Here is a 7,576-nt window from a genome sequence, read left to right on the forward strand (position 1 = left end):
CTCTCTCTCACTCACACACCCCCTCTCTCTCACTCACACACCCCCTCTCTCTCTCTTACTCACACCCCCCCCCTCTCTCTCTCACTCACACACCCCCCTCTCTCTCACTCACACACCCCCCCCTCTCTCTCTCTTACTCACACCCCCCCTCTCTCTCACTCACACACCCCCCCTCTCTCTCTCTCATGAACTCACACACCCCCTCTCACACACGCCCCCTCTCTATCTCTTACTCAGACACCCTCTCACACCCCCCCCCCTCTCTCTCTCTCTCTCTCTCTCACTCAAACCCCCTCTCTCTCTCTCACTCACATGCCCCGTCTCTCTCTCTCTCTCACACACACCCTCTCTCTCTCTCGCTCACACACCCTCTCTCTCTCGCTCACACACCCTCTCTCTCTCTCACTCACATGCCCCGTCTCTCTCTCTCTCTCACACACACCCTCTCTCTCTCTCGCTCACACACCCTCTCTCTCTCGCTCACACACCCTCTCTCTCTCTCACTCACATGCCCCGTCTCTCTCTCTCTCTCACACACACACCCTCTCTCTCTCTCGCTCACACACCCTCTCTCTCTCGCTCACACACCCTCTCTCTCTCTCGCTCACACACCCTCTCTCTCTCGCTCACACACCCTCTCTCTCCCTCACACACACCCTCTCTCTCCCTCACACACACCCTCTCTCTCCCTCACACACACCCTCTCTCTCCCTCACACACACCCTCTCTTTCTCACACACACCCTCTCTCTCCCTCACACACACCCCTCTCTCTCACACTCACTCACCCCTTCTCTCTCTCTCACACTCACCCCCCTTCTCTTGCACACACACCCCCTCTCTCTCTCTCTCTCTCTCTCACTCACCCCTCTCTCTCTCTCTCACACACACACACTCACCCCCCCTCTCTCTCACCCCCTCTCTCTCTCACACACACTCTCTCTCTCTATCACACTCACACCCCCTCTCTCTCACACACTCAGATTCACACCCCCCCTCTCTCTCTCACACGCCCCCCTCTCTCTCACACGCCCCCCTCTCTCTCTCACACGCCCCCCTCTCACACACTCACACCCCCTCTCTCTCACACTCACACCCCCTCTCTCTCACACACACCCCCCCCCTCACACTCACCCCTTCTCTCTCTCTCTCACACACTCACCCCCCCTCTCTTGCACACCCACCCCCGCTCTCTCTCACTCACCCCTCTCTCTCTCTCACACACACACTCACCCCCCCCTCACCCCCTCTCTCTCACACACACCCTCTCTCTATCACACTCACACCCCCTCTCTCACACACTCAGATTCACACACTCAGATTCACACCCCCCCTCTCTCTCACACACTCCCTCTCTCTCTCTCTCTCACACACACTCAGATTCACACCCCCCCTCTCTCTCACACACTCACACACCCTCTCTCTCTCTCTCTCTCTCACACACCCCCCCCCCCCTCACACGCACACAAACACCCTCTCTCTCTCACACACTCACCCCTTCTCTCTCACACTCACCCCCCCACACCCCCCTCTCTCTCACACACAATCACCCCTTCTCTTTCTCACACACACCCCTTCTCACTCTCTCACGCTCACCCCTTCTGTCTCTCTCTCTCACACTCACCCCCCCTCTCTTGCACACACACCCCCTCTCTTTCACACACCCTCTCTCTCTCTCACACACACACAAACACCCTCTCTCTCTCACACACTGACAACCCCACTCTCTCTCTCACACTGACAACCCCGCTCTCTCTCTCACACTGACAACCCCGCTCTCTCTCTCACCCTCTCTCACCCTCTCTCTCTCACACACAAACACCCTCTCTCTCTCACACACAAACACCCTCTCTCTATCACACTCACCCCTTCTCTTTCTCACACACACCCCTTCTCACTTACACACTCACACCCCCTCTCTCTCTCACACACACTCAGATTCACACCCCCACTCTCTCTCTCTCTCTCTCTCTCTCTCTCTCTCTCTCTCACACACACCCTTTCTCTCTCGCTCTCTCACACACCCTCTCGCTCTCTCTTACACACTCACACCCTCTCTCACACCCCTCTCACACCCCTCTCACACCCTCTCTCACACCCCTCTCACACCCTCTCTCACACCCCTCACCCTCTCACACACACACACACAACATTGATATACATTCATTACAGAATGTTTGCAGGATGCAGTGAACTGGAGTTTTGTCTCACGCGGTTTCCTTGTTCCATACTTTACACCGTCAGGCCACAGGCTTCATTGTTCTTTTCCCACGGCACACTGAGTCAAAGTGTAAGAGTGGGCAGAGAGGGGTAACACGCCAATCAGTGTGACAGCAACACAATACACCGCCATCAGACAGCGGCGTCACGCTCCTGCGCCGCAGGCGGAGACGTCCGAATGCTGGTGGAGGCTAAAAATAAAACGACTTCCGGCCATGCGCCATAAACTACGGCTAAGATTTATCCTCATAACATCCTCGTTAGACTTCCCCCAGCGACTTACTTCACCTTAATGCGAACGTGGTTCATCGAGTTCATCACACGCCGTGCCGTACAGAAACGTCACCGAGCATCGCGTCGCCGTGCTTTCGCGGACAGAAGAAATTACATATGAAAGCATAAATCTCACGCAATATATCACAGTATGATGTGCTTTCCTACGAACATCACAGGCGTAACCCGTCGTTTCAAACTGCATCTGATTTCAACTTCAAACTTGGAAAAAAAAAATTAATCTAGCATACACACACACACATTTTTATGTATATATATATATATATATATATATATATATATATATATATATATATATATATATAATATGTATGTGTGTGTGTATGTGTATGTGTATATATATATATATAATATGTATGTGTGTGTGTGTATGTGTGTATATATATATGCACACACACACATACATACACACATACATATTTTATATATATATATATATAAAATATGTATGTGTGTATGTATGTATGTATGTGTGTGTGTGCATATATATATACACACATACACACACACACATACATATTTTATATATATATATATATATATATATATATATATATATATATATATATATATATATATATATATATATATATATATATACATATATATATATATATAAATAAAAAACACAAGGCTGAGGTTTCCTGTGTCTCTCAAGCGCCTGACATCTGAGGAGGAGGAGGAGGAGGAGGAGGAGGAGGAGGAGGAGAAGATATCCATGATATCCTGAGCAAAGTCACCACGCCCACCGTCCACGACCACGTAGAGGATGAAATGTCATGCGAACACACACACACACACACGGCATGTAATTAAACACACCCGAAAGCCTTTCCTCTTCAAGAAAGGCGTGCCACTGAGCTTGCTCCATGACGTTTTGGCAAAAGCTCCACCGTAAGAAGCTGCCAAGCCTGTTTTTAAAAAATTTTTTTTTTATTTTTAAATCTACAGAGCGCATGCATGGCATTTTTACACACCACTAACAGCGATACTGACAGGAAGCTCGACGCGACTTCATGATCGAGAAGAAAGACAAGAATAGCAAGGAGATACAGCAGGACTACACCTCCCCGCGCTTCTCTTTTCCCCTTGACCCTCGCACACATTTTACAAGCAGTCCTACACGCACGTGGGAGGAATACGGATGATTTACAAGAACAAAAAAAAAAAAAAGAACATATTCTACACGGACTTTAAAATTTTTAAATCGCCTGAGCAGTTAGTGCAGGTCAACGTTTATCCAAGGTTACAGCTTGAAAAAAAACACGGAGGACGGAGTACCTGTACAAAAATATGTCAATATGACCGTTTACGGCGCGTCAAAAAAAACAAACAAACAAACAAACAAACAAAAACACAGACCACAAAACCGGCTCAGAGAGATCGTGCCATCCCTTTGTACGCAATAAATAAACACAGACAGATAATCTAGCTAGCTCGCGGTTACATTCGGAAAAAGGGAGCGGTTGTGTTGCCATGGTTACAGCGCGTGTATCACGTGGCGCTCAGGTCGGTTGTTTTTCTGTACGGGGAAGAAACAGACGCACAGAGCGAAAGAATATTTCGCATCCTGTAACTTGAGAAAACAAAAAGCCGGAATGCTTAAAAAAAAAAATGGGGAAAAAAAACATTGTGACTATTGATTATTTAAAAATAATAAATAAATAAATAAATAAATAAATAAATAAATAAATAAAGAGATTGTTTTCATGTAGAGGTGGGGTATCGGACTTATCACCCCCGGGATTTCAGCGGTGGAAATAAGAGCAGGTAATATAAGCTTGGACCAGGTCCGGATGGATATGGCGGTAGAGATTCCGTCACGTGGGAAAATCATTCGTCATAAACACGCTCGGATAAACGCTCGCTCTTTTCCCCTTTCCATCCTCACACCAAAACCCAGTTTACCAACGAAGAAGGATGACGGTATAGCCGAGACGTTTAAAAGGAGAAGCCAAGCTGGATAAAGCTACAAACAAATGGCGCAAATGGTCAGGTGACCTACTAATGAGAATAGCCACGCCCCCTTCAGCACGCGCCGTTAATGTGGTTTTCACTTTTCACCGCTGGGCCGAATCTGGGCGCGATTCTTTTCGGACTCGCTTGATTCTGTTGAACCCCGGTGCGTTTGCATTCATCTGACGTCATCACAAACACGCACGGAGAACCCAACGCACCTCACTACATCATGTATATACACACACACACACCTCGTTTCCCACAACGTTCCCCTACCACTCACAACACACGCGTGTTGTGGAAACTACGGATGCTCCGCCAATCTGTATCGGCCGATAATCCCGCCCCATGACTCGATCTCTAAATTTGGCCGATCTGAATTTGATGCCGTGAAACACGTGAAAAACACGACGACGTTAAACTTCGGATCATGTCCCACAGGTGGTAGTGTCTGGTTCGGTACCGCGGTGCAGCATCCACGATGGAGAATTCTTTTCACAAACTGGTCGTGAAATGGGGTCCGGCGGTGCTTCCAGGGAAACCATGGCAACCAGCAGGAAAACGTGTAGCTGTCCACACAACAGCCTTCACCTTAGCATCTTTCCATGCAAACCGATCTACGAGACACGACGAGATGTTTCTTGGAAGCTTGAGCAGTGTGTACGGAGACTAAAAGGACTAAAGCGCCGCTGCATCGCTCGTTTACGTACAGATACGTACAGAGGGTTCGTTTCCGATATCGGCATTGTGGGTAAATTTAAGAAATCTTAAAAGAATTTCATTCCTATTGAAGCCGTCGATTCGGACGCTGATTCTGAGTCACGCGCCAGGGTAGAGGACGAGGAGGTTTGGCGTAAAGCCTGAGCAACTCAGACACGGCATACGGGTCCGTCCCATGTTGCCGTCTCGATCGTGGGATTCCTCCGAGTGTCCCGAGTGCCAAAAAGTCAGATTAACCCAGTTTCCGTCCTGGACCGACCCGACTCGCTTTGATTCACTTCATTTCACTTCACTTCACAGCGGCTTCTCTGGTCAAACCCTGCACCTCCTGCTGGATCTCCACACTGTCCGTCTGTCTCTCACTCAGAATGTTTCCTTTTGGCAGCGTCTCACGGAAAGCACGAGAATTTACACGAGACCATCTATAAAAAAAAACAACGTTTTGACTCGGAGAGTCGACTTCAGAGCCGTTACAAACGAATCGAACGAATCTCCTGACGTGATGATAATGATAAAGAGTCTGCGTATACAGTACAGCACAGTGAAATTCTTCCCTTTGCATACCCCAGCATGTCAGGAAGTTGGGGTCAGAGTGCAGGGTCAGCCATGACTCAAGAGCAGAAAGGATTAAGGGCCTGCTCAAGGGTCCAACAGCGCTGGGCCTTGAACCCACAACCTTCCGATCAGTAACCCAGAGCCTTAACCGCTAAGCCAGCACTGCCCCAATGCACGAACGAAAGACGAGTGCAGGAAGATCCAGGAATGGCGGTCATCACTAATGACACGATAACACACACACACACACAGAAAAAAAGGTGATAATCAGGAGAATTAACACTAGTCCGGAGTCAGACGAGAGCTGCTCTTCCACACAACCACGCCTCAGCTGTCAAACGGCCCTGGTGTGATTCTGCTCACGGTCACAGCACCACGCCGACACCTTTAACCACCGGCTTTATCTAACGCTCAAATGCAAAGCAGACCTGAAACACCGCCATGTCCATTACATGGCCGAATACAATGCATATACATTCAACACACTATTATACACATGCATATATGCAAATTATATATTAATATGCATGCATGCATACATTATGCATCTTTATCATCATTACCCAGAATGCATTTGCATGTTTATTTTATAGGATATTGTGTATATATATATATATATATATATATATATATATATATATATATATATATATATATATATATATATATAATATTTACTGCTATCTAATATTATATTCTGTCAAATCCATATCTGTTGTTAGCTTAGCAAGCTGCTAAATGAACCCCACTCTAAGCTTTGTGGTTAATCAGACGGTGCTGAAATGTAAATAATCCTGATTCTTGATGATGATGAGGAGGTTTTAAAAGCAGCCAGGTTGAGTATAAAGGTGTATAAAGCAGTGTTTGTGGAGGCTGCAGAAGCTACAGCGCCCTGACACGGCAGCCGAAGCTAATTACCGCTAATAATCACTCACCGTGCTGGATCTGCTTCTCTTCCTGCCTCTCCTCCGAATCGGAACAAACACCTTCAACTACACCGATTTGTGTTGGGTTAAAAGCGCGGAGTTCAGCTTATCATCCAGCTGGACCGGAACACAACGCTGTGAAATATAAACGGAACTGACTGCTGCTGCTGCTGCTCTCTCACTCAAAGAGGCCTGCAGAAGAGGAAATGGGGGCCACTGAGTGCGCATGCGCGAACACTCACCCAGGCCAAATGCTGCGCTCGGTGCTCACTGCGCATGCGTAAACATAGCGTGTAGTGCGCATGCGCGCAAGCTCACGAGTCAATTCGGTAGTTTTTGTTTGTGGGTTTATCTTGCACACGCCCCCCCACACACACACAATTTATGATTCATTTCATTAGATATCTAAGAGTACAAAAAAAACAAACAAACAAACAAACAAAAACGATTAAAGAGCCACATTATTTATTTGTTTGTTTGTTTATTTATTTATTTGAAAATTATTTCGCCACCAGCCTCATTGCTAATAACTGATTGACGAGCGCCCTCGTGTGGCCAAAATGGCTCATTGCGCTTCACACTAATGCCTTTAAGCAGATTGCTACAAAAAATAAACAAATGTTTTTTTTTGTTGTTGTTTTTGTCAAATAAAACAAAATATTGTAATTTAATATCATTTATATTGTACACTCTTAGGAATCAAGAGTAGAGTAACATCACATTATTTATTAATTGAAATTAATTCATTAATATTGTTTATATAGTTTAATATTCTCTGTTGCTGGCCCTAGGGTTATTCTTCTTCTTCTCCTCCATCATCATCATCATCATCATCATCATCATCATCATCATCTTCATCATCACCTCCTCCTTCTTCTTCTTCTTCTTCTTCTTCATCTACTT

At 46.6% G+C, this 7,576-nt stretch overlaps 1 protein-coding gene across 1 annotated transcript in view; it reads right to left on the minus strand.

Moving 5' to 3' along the window:
- LOC108264744 (tyrosine-protein kinase CSK) overlaps window positions 1-6,910 on the minus strand; it is a 38,464-nt gene extending 31,554 nt beyond the window's left edge. Inside the window, exon 1 of the mRNA XM_053678164.1 lies at window positions 6,683-6,910. The gene's annotated coding sequence lies outside the window, so the exon portion shown is untranslated. The remainder of the gene's footprint in view (window positions 1-6,682) is intronic.
- Window positions 6,911-7,576: the final 666 nt, after the last annotated feature.

The sequence above is a fragment of the Ictalurus punctatus genome, chromosome 4 (assembly GCF_001660625.3).
Source record: "Ictalurus punctatus breed USDA103 chromosome 4, Coco_2.0, whole genome shotgun sequence".
Taxonomy (NCBI): domain Eukaryota; kingdom Metazoa; phylum Chordata; class Actinopteri; order Siluriformes; family Ictaluridae; genus Ictalurus; species Ictalurus punctatus.